Here is a 13339-nt window from a genome sequence, read left to right on the forward strand (position 1 = left end):
TCCTGAGACAAATCAGACAATAACGATTGCTGAAGGGGGCAAGAGACCACTATTCCCATGGGGGTAGGGGACTAGACTCGATGACCTCTCGAGGTCCCTTCCAGTCCTAGTATTCTATGATTCTGGGCACTGCTGGAGGGATGCCATGATCCGGGAGCAACGTGGGTCCTGAACAAGAGCATGGAGTGCAGACAAGGGAGACACCACCCAGACAGGGATATGCAGAGGTACCAGCAGGGGGCGATGAAGTGGTGAGTCCTGCCCCATGACAGCCAGTCATCAAGGACTGAAACTACGTCTCCATCACGGGTGTTTTTTTGGTGTAAATTCAATCACGGTCAACTTTCAAATGGAAAAAACACTGGGTGAGCAAGATAGCCAATGCAGCGGACCGGCCGAGAGGATGACAGATCAGAAAAGATGTTGGACGGAGTGAAGAAAAGAAGCAGGGCTACAGAATAAGGGACATAAAACAGCCAGACTCATTGTATTTAAGTGACTTGATTTTCTGTTTGTCCCCAGATCTGCCATTATATTGCGTTTTCCAGGGTTCCTCCCACTTCCGCTGCCCCAGAGAACCTGTGTGACGAGGAGCAGAGCCGCCTGGATCCGTTATAAGTGCACAATAAAGTTTCACTGCTCCAGAGGAAAGCACTTAAACCTACAGCATCCTACCAATGTGCTGTCACCGGGGATTTCTTCCCAACCACATTTTGATGCATAATTTGTGCCACGAATGTGGAGCAAGGCTTACCATAAACAGCTATCTGACCACATGCTTAGGCTGAGCAACCACAGTGCCTGAACACACAGAGCAGCAGTATTCACTGAAAGGTCTTTAGACTTAGTGCTTTGTTCCCTTTCCTCTACCACCTCTCTCAAGAGGATGCTTCCTCAGGTGGCCATTTTGTCTGCACCTTTAAAAATAATCTTCGCCTTTGACCGTTTTACTCCCTAGGCATGAGAAGCTTTCAGAGCAGTCTACAAGACCATCACCCTTAAGGCATTCAAATCTCAACTCAAACCCACCAAGGAGACGCTGAAACTAAATTAATTTTCCGACTTGTATCAGCAAGATAGAGGAACAACTAAGGCTACATCTATACTATGAGTTTTCTTGGCAAAAAATATGCTAATGAGGGACTCATTTGTGTGAGTCACAATCTCATTTGCATATTTTCTGCCGATCCATTTTTTTTCACTAGGGGTTTTTGCACAAAAACAAGCAGTGTGGGCATTTTCTTTTTGCGCAAAATCCCCTTTTCCCACAAGATCGGTATACCTCCTTTTAGGGGCATAAGGATCTTGCAGAAAAAGAGGGTTTTGCACAAAAAGAAAATGTCCACACTGCTTGTTTTTGCACAAAAACCCCTAGTGAAAAAAAATGGATCGGCAGAAAATATGCAAATGAGATTGTGACTCATGCAAATGAGTCTCTCATTAGCACATTTTTTTGCCGAGAAAACTCATAGTGTAAATGTAGCCTAAGAGTAATTCTCATGATATTCTGAGTCTTGTGATATTTGGTATTTCTTCTAAAAATCAACTCAATCACATTATCTAAAACCCCCACATTATCTAAAGAAAAACCCCCGCAGGTTTTTCAGGTTTTGTTTAAATAAGTTTCTAGCCTTCTAGCTGCAGGAAAAAGCTTGAAAGTAGGAAGACCGCATGACTTAAAGGCTCAGAAATTGTAAGAGAAATAAAATGAGTCCCTTCTTTTGCCCCATTCTCATCATTTTCTGGCCAAGTTCATGGTTTTTGAATGCCTGGGGTCAGCAATACTGGTGAGGGTGTGTAAAAACAAAATGGAGCTTGCATGACCACTAACTATGAACACATTTCACGCACATGGAACCCCTTACGCATATTTTGGGTGTCTGGTTCCTTTTCCTGTGTTCTAAGATTTCCAGGGCCTCTTTCCTCACAGACAGTGGTTTAAATTGGGAGTGACCCCCACACTAGCCTAATGCACTGTGCTAGAATTACAATAGTGAAAAGGAGAGCATTGTTTGATTAATAGCACGTCTTCACTTTCCCTTTTTATTACACTGAAAACATAACAGCTGTGCTTTTTAAAAACACTTTTGTAATTATGCTAACACTTGCCGTTAGGGAGGAGAGCATGTAATATTCATTTACATTTCAATGAATGTTCATGTTGCAGAAAGCTGTGGTTATGCTCCTGCCCTGCCTATAGATACAACATGCCCAATTCATCCCTCCAATCAACCCCATCAGAGGACTTGTCTTGCGGTCGTGTCTGTTATTTCACAGGACATGGGCTCCTATGAAAACTATAGTATGTTATCAAGTGGAAAGAGTTACACTGAAGCCAGGACATATTACATACATGTTGCTAAGAGTATAAAGGTGAATAGTGTTACATAAGTGTAACCGCCACCAGGTGGATTTGAACCTGGGACTTCTGAAGTTTAGTGTAGGAGCCTCTACTGCTTGAGCTAAAAGCCAGTTGGCTCTCAGCCCAGCCCCTAGAGCAGTGTTTCTGAAAGTGCTCTGCAAAATCCCTTTGAGAAACACATTAACTGGCTGCCCCAGTTTGTTTATTTACTGGCGCCGCGTCCACAGAGCCTTGCGGCTCCGATTGGCTCCATTTCATCCTGTGCAGCCAAGGGGAGCCGCGGGAAGCGGCGTGGGCCAGGCCACCGCTTCCCGCGGCTCCACTTGGCTGCAAAGAGTGAAACGGAGCCAGTGGCAGCCGTGAGGCTCCGTGGCCGCGGCGCCAGTAAATAAACAAACCAGGGAGGGCCAGTTAATGTGTTTCTGAAAGGGATTTTGCAGCGCACTTTCAGAAACACTGCTCTAGAGGGCTCTTGTTCTTATCTGTTGCTGTAAGTGGTCCAAGTGCCACTGCATTGGACAGTGATCCACACGAGATATGTGGGTGACATAAGCACTGGGAGATAACATTCATCCGGTGGAGGTCCTCCGTTGAAACTAATCAGTGCCCACTGTCCAGGGATGAAATTAACCAAGGATCTTTAAACTACTTCCCAGGGTCACAAAGCCAGCATGCAATTATCTAACATCCCATTCCATAAGCCAAACATTCCACTATCCTTTCTTTGTGGAAGGATCTTTGTATATAGAGGCCAATGAAGTAGTATTCTTCTTTCTGATTTAGCTGTAACTAGAGAACACAATTAACACACTTGTGCATTGGCCTGGAAAAAGCCGCAGCATTTAAAAGATATCAGTGGCAATTGGTTGAGAGGCAGAAGACTATTTTAAGTAATGATTGTGGTTATTTGTACTGCAGTTTGTAATTTTGCTTGGCTTTAACCACATAATGATTTCAGCTCTGCAGATTACATACTGGGAGGATGCTTCCCACAGACCACACCAGCTCTCAACTACATGAATTATTATTGCGTTCTTCCCAACCCCAAGGGTACAACTCTCTCTTACTAGGTGCTGAGGTATTGAGCTGGCATCCTTCCCTTGAGACAACCCCTCACTTTATAAAGAACTGGTGGTTTACTTGGTTCATTCCATCCCTGCTGGGAACTCCTCTGTCCTTGGTACTAGCACTTTAAATTCACAGGAACATGCACATTTTACCACACATATGAGACCACAGAAGTAATTCCTAGAAGTCTGTCTTCCCCCAGGCTAGATAGTGGCTTGGCCTATTTCTGTCAGTTATCATGAAATCAAGAACTTGCTTCTTTCGAAACCCAGAATAGAGTCATAAATCCTTCCTGAGACCCTCTAGTTGATGAACAAAAATATTGTCAAGAGGGAGAGATGGAGTGGAGTCAACTCCAGAGAGCGCAAAAAAAAAAAAACCCAACAACCCCAAACCCCTCCAAAATCCAACCTCCTCAATGGATCAAATCCATAAAACAGTGAGGGAAATGGGCAAAGCACTTGGAAAAAATAATTGATCTTTCCTTGTTAACTCAGCTTGAAATGTTTCTTTGTACTTTGATATAAAGCAAAAGCTTTTAGCTTGTATCAGAACAGAAAATCTAGGTACACAGGCAGCTCTGAGCAAGTAGTGGATTGAGTTAATGATTGCACCCAGGCAAGAAGTCTTCAGGAACAGACAAATTTTGTGCATTGGTTGGAATGTCCCTAAACGGAGGTTCTGCTGAGGGAAAGAGAGATTTGAAAATCCTGAAGGAATATCCTGAACCATTCTCTTGAGCATATTAACTAAGGATCTCTCCATTCAAGAGCTGTGTCTGTTGGCAACTTGAGCTGAGGAACCTAAGGAGGCAGGCAGGGCCAAATATAATACTAGCAGATCTCCCCTGAACTCAACACACTTAAATCAAAGGAGAAGGCCGATTGCAGTCTCTAAGATCATCAGATTGCCCATGGGAAAACCCATTCCTCACATTGCATGCAGAAAAGAAATGAAGTTCAAACAATGAAGTGAACGAAGCACAGGCCTAATATATTCTGTCCACCAGAAAACATTGAACAGACCCAGGTCTCCTCTCACACACGCTGGCTTTCCATTGGTGCAATTCCATGAGAGGTACTCCTGGCCTACATGGATGCAGGTCACATTACAATCAGGTCAACACAGGCAGCTACGTCCTGGACAAGCTGGAGTTTCTTTAGAATACAACTGGCTGGATGTTATACAAGGTGTGTTGTGCATTTGGTACTATTCAACTTCCAACTCTCCATGCAATTCTCACAGCTCCCCGGTTACTAAGACAAGTCAGTCCATAGATAAAGCAACTGAAGATAAATTGGACACTGCAGGCCTGATTCACATTTACACTAGGTCCTTTGCACCCATCTGGTAACGTTTACATATCATTTTCAAGCTTTTTCACCCACTGTCAGGCCACGTTTCCACTTCCTGCATTAGAGATCAATCTTCTGGTTCGATTTAGTGGGTCTAGTTGAGATCCACTAAATCAAATGCTAAGGGTGGCTCTGATTGGTGCTGGTACTCCTTGCAGTGACAAGGAGTAAGAGAAGCCAACAGGAGGCCTCCCACTGTGAAGATGGCACCACGCTTAAAGTAAGTCGACTCCAGCTACATATTTTACATAGCTGGAGTTGTGTAACTTAATCTGAGCTTCTAGGTCTAGTGAGGACCTGTCCTAAAACTTCTTCATACATTCAGAGTAAAGTGGCCTTAGAATACTTGAGAATCAGGTCCTGTCCCTTTAAAATAACTCTATTAACTCAGAGCCAGACTGTAAATGCCTTAGTCACAATTGTGAGCCATTACACCTAATGGGCATGTGTGTGGTTGACCACCAATGTGAGGAAAGGGTTCACAGTCTGGTTGTAAGAGATCCCAAATGAATCAAAACAAATGACTGATGGGTATAAACTGTCTTTTCCACAATGCCCATGACAGTGCTTTATCGAGGGTAATGTAATCAGTAAAATAAGATCAGCAGAGCAGGGACATAGCTTCAGAGATGTGACCCTGTTCAGAGTCCAACTGAGAATGTCCCGCAAGAGGAAATCCATTTCCAATCCATTTTGGCCTGTCACACTCTTTGGCTCCTGTACCCTTTCTATCAAACCTGGCAGCACAATAATTAAGTTATCAAGAGGTCGCTAGAATTGTGAGCCTATGGGGAAATGACACTTTGATTGCTTTCCTGGAAAGCAGTGTGCTTAGCGGTGCTTATGTACCACGGTGTTGGATACCTTAGAGATGCCGATACCCATCATGACGTCCACTGGAAGGGTGGGTGTGAAGGGAAGCAACCCCATGGACCAGAGGATTGAGGGGCCTGAGCATCAGAGTGAAAAACATTACACCCCCTCTAAGACAATTCTACAGAGTGGAGACTCAGGTCCACAGAGTTAAACTTGAAGATGAACTCCCTAGTTCATCAAGAATCTTTAAAGCGTGTGCTTAAATTGCTCTGGTGAACTAGGGCAGACTATCACATGTGTTTGGCCAAATCACAGCCACTACACCATGGGTGGGGAACCTCAGGCCCAGGGGCCATATATGGTCCCTGACTTGCCTGGATCCAGCCCTCAAGGCTCAGGGCTCCTCCCCCCAGTATTGGAGAGCCCACAACAGTGCTCCAGCCTGCCCCTATGGGGGGCTGCAACACACAAAATCTACTAGCATGGGCCCCCACGGCTCTGCTGTGTGAGGAGAATGTGGGGAGTGTTTTTCTCCTTCTCATTTGGGGGCTACATCAGTGAAGGTTTTAGGGATTTTTTGCTTTGCACTTGTGTGTGGTCCCTGACTGATTTTTTCTGTGGGCCCTTTGCCCAATGCTTTTCAAAGGAAAATAACCAGTTTCAGGACCCCTTCATGAGTCCTCTTGAAAAACTGCAGTCTAAGGGTGTGTCTAGACTACAGGGTTTTGTCAAAAAAAGTGGACTTTCGTCGACAAAACTATACCTGCATCTACACTACCGCTGCATTCTGTCGACAGTAAGTCGACAGAATGAGGCAGTTTTGTCAACGGCGGTAAACCTCATTCTACGAGGAATAATGCCATTTAGTGACAGAGTTCTGTCGACAAAAGGCGCTATTGCATCAACACTGTGCTGTTTCAAAAGAGAGCGTCTAGACTCTGTCGAAAAAGCAGCTTGCTTTGTCGACAGAACTGGCTGTAGTCTAGACGCTTTTTCGACAGAGGCATTGTCAACAGTATCTGTCAACAAAGCCTCTGTTGACAAAACCCTGTAGTCTAGCCATACCCTAAATGTCTATGCAATCCATCTCTTGCAAGATCTATACCTCAGCAAGGGGATGGGCAAGGTATCTAACAGATACCCTGATGGGCCTTTTTTATTTCTAAGACTTGCTTGTTGTTTATCTCTGTATTAAAAGGATTAATTTTCCAGCACCATATTCTTCTTAGACAAATGCTAAAAAGGATATGTTTTCCAGCCATGAAACAATATCATTTTTGTTAGAGCTTTGGAAACGGAACAGCTATATGAATTGAAGAAAGCTTCCTTTCTGTTCCTCATGTAGTTCTGTTGAAAAGGAAAGCATTTTCTGTGTGAGTAATCTTTATGAGTAGCCACCAGTGCTCCCCTATTGCTGAGGAAGAATGGCTAATACGTGATGGATGACCGAATGAAAACTTGGCAAAGTTGCTCTCCATTTGCTGAAGAATACAAAATGCCTGGGGCTCTTTGCACACAGGGATTTTCTGGTTAGAAGTTCTTAAAACTTGGCAACAGCCAAGATTAGTTTTATTGAAACTACAGTGGCAATACTATTAAGGATGTCAATTTGAGGATATTTCTAATGGCTGAGTCAACTGGGAATGAATTTGTCTTTTGAATCCAACTTACAAATAAGCCCGTTATATGTAAGGGGGATGGAGGTAGATGCGACATAATTTCCATTGGCTCCATAGTCCAGGGAGCAATATCTGACTTGTGATTTGTTGTGCAGTTTTGAGCTATGGCCTCAGCTGATGTAAGGTAGCCTAGTTCTTACAGAGGCCATGTAGCTACATTGATTTATATCCGGTGTGGATATGGCCCTAAATTGCTTGGTTTCTTAACAGTGGGATTTGGACCTGGAGAGGAGTCCTATGATGATATATGTATAATCCAAATCACATTGATGTTGCAATAGCTTTTCTCCTAGGGTATGTCTAGACTGCATCCCTCTCTCGGCAGAGGGATGCAGGTTAGGCTGATCGACATTGCAAATGAGGCAGGAATTTAAATATCCCGTGCCTAATTTGCATAAAAATGGCCAACAGGGGGATCTGTCGAGAAAGTGCTAAGTCAGCAAAATGCAGTGGCCATTTTTATGCAAATTAGGTGCGGGATATTTAAATCTCTGCCTCATTTGCAATGTCGACCTGCCTAATCTGCATCCCTCTGCCAAGAGAGGAATGCAGTCTAGACATACCCCTACTTACTAATGCAAGAAAAAGACCATAGGTAAAGGTGTGTGTGTGGGGAAGGTTCTGCACAGCACTATGGACTTCATAATACACCTTCCTTATACAACCAAACATCATGCTAGGCCAACAGATAGCTCTTGTGTCCCAAAGAATTCCCTCTCACTCCTACCCCAACCATTTGTGCACCTTAGTTCCATCACCCTTAGTGGGATTTGATTTGCTGGAGGAATGTCCAGGTTTTAATATTTCCCACTTGCAGAAGGCATTCAATTTCAACTTGGATTGACTGGAGGGAGGAACGCACAAGCAGACAGTGCGCTATTTACAGGGATGTTTAATCAGTACACACCCCACAGCTCCATGGAACCTTAAATAGCTCAGTAATGTAACTGAGAATTGTTCATTTTGTTCCTTGCTGGCATTTTTCTTCTTCAAACAACTGTCTGCTTCTTTCGTTTCAGCCTCAGAAAGTGCTATTAAAGCCATCAGTAATAAGAATGTTTCTGTTTGGGAAAGGTTCTGGGGAATAGTGAATCTCACTATGACCTGGTCTATACTAGGCCAGGAAGGTCGGCTTAAGGTATGCAACTTCAGCACGTAAACTGTGTAGCTGGAGTCAGCTTACCTTAAGCTGAGCCTTGGTGGCATCCACACTCCTCACATCCAAATGCTCCCCTTGGCTTCCCTTACTTCTTTCAAAAGGAGGAGTACTGGATGCCGGTGGGAGCAGCCCTCAGAGTTTGATTTAGCCGGTCTATACTAGACCGGCTAAATCAAACACCAGAAGATCAAGCTCTTGAGCATCGATCTCCCGGTAAGTATTGATGTGTCCTATATGTATACATAACACCTAGCACAAAGAGTATGTAGTCATACTAGTAATGTAGTCATAACAACAATAGCTTGTTAAGATGTCTGATCCAAAGTCTATTGAAGGCAATGGTCCTAGGCAGTAACACTAAGGGGTGCAGTAGCACTTCCTGTCTTGAAGTAGTAATAGCAAGCCAAATATATGGTTTCTGCCTTCATCACTATGGACCATGATAGTTGATTTCAGACCATTGCAAGTCCTTTCCAGCCACTGAAAACACTTTATCAATGAGAATAAGTCCTACAGCTCAGCATTGATCCGCAACCGTTATCTTCACTCCATGGCTCAGGGACTCAAGTTTATTTTCAGGCACAAATCTAGGTCCTCTTTTTCCTGGTCCTAAAAAGATTTGTATTGTCTGTCACAAGCTTTCCAACCCTGGAAAATCATGTGAGCCTGGTCCATAAAATCATGACATTCTGATTCCCTACTTCCTTTGTAATGTTCTTTCTGGAACCATGCTACAGCTATTATCTGGAATGAGATATTAGTGATTTGCGAGATCTTCAGGCTTATTTCATTCATAAGTTATTGGTTTTATGACCGTCACAGTTCCTGCGACGGTGCTGCTTAGAAAAAAAAGCCATAGAAGGATTTAAATTAGGTAGATGGGGGGAAACAAGATGGTAAATCAGAACATATTGTACAGACCAATATCTTACAGCCTGCCAGAGTTCAAAATAAATTCTTTCTACCATTGAGAGAATGAAATTCCTAATTTTCCAGTGGTATAAATCATGCATGTCTAACCCTGGAGGTTTATGGGCTATTAACCCTTAAAACTGTCATTGGCTCTTTACTTAGCAGTGCCTTTATGGCACATGTCCAGGGCTGAATATATCAAGTCCCAGATTTCAGACTGGAGTAATTTTCAACTTCCCTGCGTCTCTTCTATTTAATTATCTGTGGAGTTTGTAAGGCAGACAAATGACTATCTGGGAAGGAGGCAGAAACCACCCTGACACTTTCATTTGTGTCCAAGTTCAAATTGGAACCCAGATCTTATGCAGTAAGAAGTTTTCTACACTCTAATTATAATTAAAGTCACCTTAGCAGCTCTGTAAGGGTGAGATTATGTAATGCTAGGCACAGGAGATACCTGATATAAGCCCACATTCTTCATTGTCAATTCATGCAACCCAAAATACCAAATTAATACGTAACACTTTCCAATATGCCTCACATGTCAAAGTCATAGAGGTCTAGACAAACATTAGATGAGCTATGTGTAGTATCAGAAGAGTAGCAAACAGCTGTAAGTGGGTGGCCATTATTTTGCATGAGAAAATCCTTGGAGGTTACGGAGCTGCTAAGCTTTAAACTTGAAACCACCACAGTATTTCAAGCCCATTTTCAGTTCAGTATTTTGTCTTTCTTCTGGGACAGCAGATAGAAAGGAGAGTATGGAATCTACCCTGAGAAGCAGAGACTCTTTTGCTCTCTAATCTGGTCCCGCTTATCCCTAAGCAAAAGAATATCTGTCATCAAGAGAGCTTTGACAGTCTTTGTAAAGCATCCCAGAACATCTGCACCTATAAAAGAGTCCTTTGGTTTATTATAGGGATTTGAGAAAGGTCAGGTTTAGGGAGGATAAGCTACCATTGTCTAACTTCAAAACCAATAGAAATTCCAGGTGGGGTAACATGATAGTCAAGGTTAACTGCAAGTATTTTTGGGGAGGGAGACAGCCAATAGCCTAACCAGAGTGTGGCAGGGCTAGGAAAAGAAGGGCTTTTCCCTATAAAAATTACACACTCTGGCCAAAGTTAGAGTAACTATGGGAAGTGCTTCTGAGCCACATTTTATGGGCCATCTAGGAGCATTAACTCAGAGGAAGGACTGAAGGTTTTTTAGAACTCCCTTTATTGGTGCTAGTTCAGCAATACGTACTGTCTGATGCCTCTCGCTAGATAACACCAACTTCGCTGTCAGACAAGACTCAAAGCTATAATATGCAAGATACATGCTTTTCTGTGGATCATGGGGCTCTTCCATTGCTCGCAAAGCATCAATACAGTAACTAGAAAAGCCTCTTCTCTAGCATGAAAGGAGACAGAGGATGAAATTAATGAAGAGAAAATCTAGCACGTGAATACTAGTTTGCAGCTGACAATGAATGCAAAGGGGCCAATGAGGGAGTGGGCAGGCCAGGGTCCTTTGAATAATCCTTTCTTACTCTGCTCTTTTACAGCTGCTAATCCCCATGTTCATTTCAGATGCAAGCTCTTTCCTGGGCTGGTACAGGAGAGGTGGAACAACCGCCGCATGAGACAGACTATGAACTCTCCCATTAGTAGTGTGTCCAAAATTCACCACCAGTGAAAAATGCAGTGAGGTTAGACTGGTTGATTTGAATTGACCCTATTGATTTAATCAAAAAAATGTAATGTTTAAGCTTTATTACTTAGAAATGTGAAATGAAAAGACACAAAAGAGAAACTCTCATTCTATGTCTAGGTCTCTCTTTAGTTCTCTGTTATAAAAGTGTTCCAACACTTGCTAAGGCATCAGAGAATACATCCCATTTAAAGGCTCTGGTTTTGAAGTATTACAGGGTACATATAGGTATAGAATCACAGAATCATACAATCCGAGAGCTGGAAGAGACCTCAGGAGTCATCAAGTCCATCCCCCTGCCCAAAGCCGGATCAACCCTAACTAAATCATCCAGGTACCCTAGCTAAAACCTCCTGATACATGTTAGAGCATGTTTGCTAACATACTTAACATGTGCAGTTATATGTTTTCCTCTCTACTACTTTATTCCAGCAACTGTAGGGGAAGTTTAAAAATGAACATTCATAAAACGCATTTGCTAAATGCGGGGGGAGATATTACATCAGACTTTCTGCCCTATTCATTGGATAACTGCAGAATATTGGCTTTTGTTCTAGCTTCTGTATAAATTGAAGAGTTGGTAAAGAATACATTCCTATGCCACTGGACGGTGTGTGTGACTAGAGACATGTCCTGGTTTTCTATTTATGCCAGACAGACATAACATTTTACCTGCCCAGTGCAATGACAGTTTTGTCAAGATGAAAAGACTCGCCAGGAATCAGTTCTGCCAACTAACCAGACATTAAGTTGTACAACATGTAAGAAAAACACTTCAAAAGATTTAACTGCAGAAAGTAGGACTCAGCGATCACACAGAGTCAAGTATTATAATCTTCTCTCTCAGTCATACCAATTTAGGTCAATAAGATCATCGCTTAGGGTTACCACAAAACTGTGATGCACAGAGAACTGGTTAAGCATAACAAAGTAACTCTGATTAGCACTCAACGTGGCCCTTTTTTTTTTACCTAGCATGCTAGCAGAATTTCAACCCTCTACTCTGGAGTCCCCTTACTCTGTTTTAAATACTTAGTAATAAAATACCAGCTGTGTCTGTCTTTGTCTTTTGTTCCCCAGTACAGAGTCAGATGTCACTGGAAGAAACTGGAGCTCAGTGGAGGGGGGAGGAAAAAAATGTGCACAAGTGTGAGTGTAAGTGGCCAGTTAAAAATTTAAACCTTTCCAAACCTTTTCACTTCATACATCACAGTCTAGCGATGGGAATGATTTGAAGTGTCTCAGAATTAGAAGTGGGGTTAGCTTTCCTATGGGGGTTAGCTTTCCTATGGGGGACACTTTCTTTAGTTGCCTGAGTAGCAAAATACACCTGAGGAATTCCACTTCAAGCAGATGTGCATTTTGTACCCACCTTGTCATCTACATTTTGTCTGCATTTCCACAGAATCTAGCACTCAACAATCCCAACACTCATTCATTCATTGGTTCATTCATTCGATCAAGCCAATGCCATTGAGACAATCATCTGATTATATCAGACACCAGAAAATAAAAACAGACTGAACACATGCACACTTCATGAAAAAACATTCCCAGATGAGATCTTCTGGCAGTTCACAATGAATAAAAGCTGTGACTGTAAAGTTCACTAGGGCAGATTCTATGATTGAAGCTTAAAAATAGAAAAAGCTCCTGGGCTTTTTTTGTTGTTGCTGCTGTTCTTTTGGGGTTTTTTAGATTTAACAATTGTCTGATGAAGCAGACTTACCTTACAAGCTTTGATATGACTCAGATCCTACCACGAGCAGCCTCCATGAAATAAATAGGATGTAAAAGTCAGCCACTGCCTTTCCACTTTGTTGCTGTCCTGTCAAAACTGAGGAAAAGTTGTCTTGTCTTACAGTCTGTGTGTATCTGAGCGAGAGGGAGAGGTTTGACAGTATGGCAAACTGTGGCCAGAGCAGCCAGCTTCTGCCTGGTTTTTATAGCTGAGCTAGAAGCTCTGATCCTTGTCTCATTCCACTGTAATGGGATGCCTCAAGGCAAGCTTTCCACGGTTTTTTTTCTCCCCCTTTCAGTTGGCGAATTAAAGGAACAGCCTCCAGAGTCCCTCTGGAGCGTGGGTTAGCTTGTGAAACACACACACGCACACACACACACACATTCACGCACACACACAAAGGTATTTGCATGAGTTTATGGCTAAAGAAGGAAACCCCCAGCTTCACGAGGGAAAAAAAAAAGTCAGCACAGGGCAAGTGACTCAGAGAGAATATTTTCCTTACAGCATCAGCAAAGTATATTGTCAGAGTTTTTAGTGTCTCTCCCCCCA

The 13339-nt window shown here is 42.9% G+C and overlaps 1 protein-coding gene across 7 annotated transcripts in view; it reads right to left on the reverse strand.

Moving 5' to 3' along the window:
- The window catches only part of TNC (tenascin C), a 104256-nt gene extending 91176 nt beyond the window's left edge, over positions 1-13080 (reverse strand). Inside the window, exon 1 of one of the 7 annotated variants that reach the window (XM_075905935.1) lies at positions 12776-13080. The gene's annotated coding sequence lies outside the window, so the exon portion shown is untranslated. The remainder of the gene's footprint in view (positions 1-12775) is intronic. The other 6 variants (XM_075905937.1, XM_075905938.1, XM_075905939.1 and 3 more) reach the window with 6 other exon arrangements.
- Positions 13081-13339: the final 259 nt, after the last annotated feature.

The sequence above is a fragment of the Pelodiscus sinensis genome, chromosome 22 (genome assembly GCF_049634645.1).
Source record: "Pelodiscus sinensis isolate JC-2024 chromosome 22, ASM4963464v1, whole genome shotgun sequence".
NCBI lineage: Eukaryota > Metazoa > Chordata > Testudines > Trionychidae > Pelodiscus > Pelodiscus sinensis.